The following is a 210-nucleotide window of genomic DNA, read 5'->3' on the forward strand; positions in this document are numbered from 1 at the left end:
ATCTCCCCCTGCTGCAGCGGCAGAGTCTCCTGCTGCTGCAGCACAGTCTCCTGCTGTTGCAGCAGAGTCTCCTGCTGCTGCAGGAGACCCCCACGAGGCGTTACCAGCAGCAGCAGCATCAGCAGCAGGAGCAGCAGGACCAGCAGCAGCAGCTGCTGCTGCTGCTGGTGCAGCAACGTCCCGCAGACGCCAGGGCGCCGGGCCCCCCAC

At 67.1% G+C, this 210-nt stretch overlaps 1 protein-coding gene across 1 annotated transcript in view; it reads right to left on the bottom strand.

Annotated features, from left to right (window-relative positions):
* Nucleotides 1–210, bottom strand: part of EMH_0032950 (uncharacterized protein) — a gene marked incomplete at both ends in the record, with an annotated part of 5,765 nt that overhangs the window by 4,248 nt on the left and 1,307 nt on the right. The window lies entirely within an intron of this gene.

Source organism: Eimeria mitis, genomic scaffold (assembly GCF_000499745.2).
Source record: "Eimeria mitis Houghton genomic scaffold, Emh_scaff1250, whole genome shotgun sequence".
Taxonomy (NCBI): domain Eukaryota; phylum Apicomplexa; class Conoidasida; order Eucoccidiorida; family Eimeriidae; genus Eimeria; species Eimeria mitis.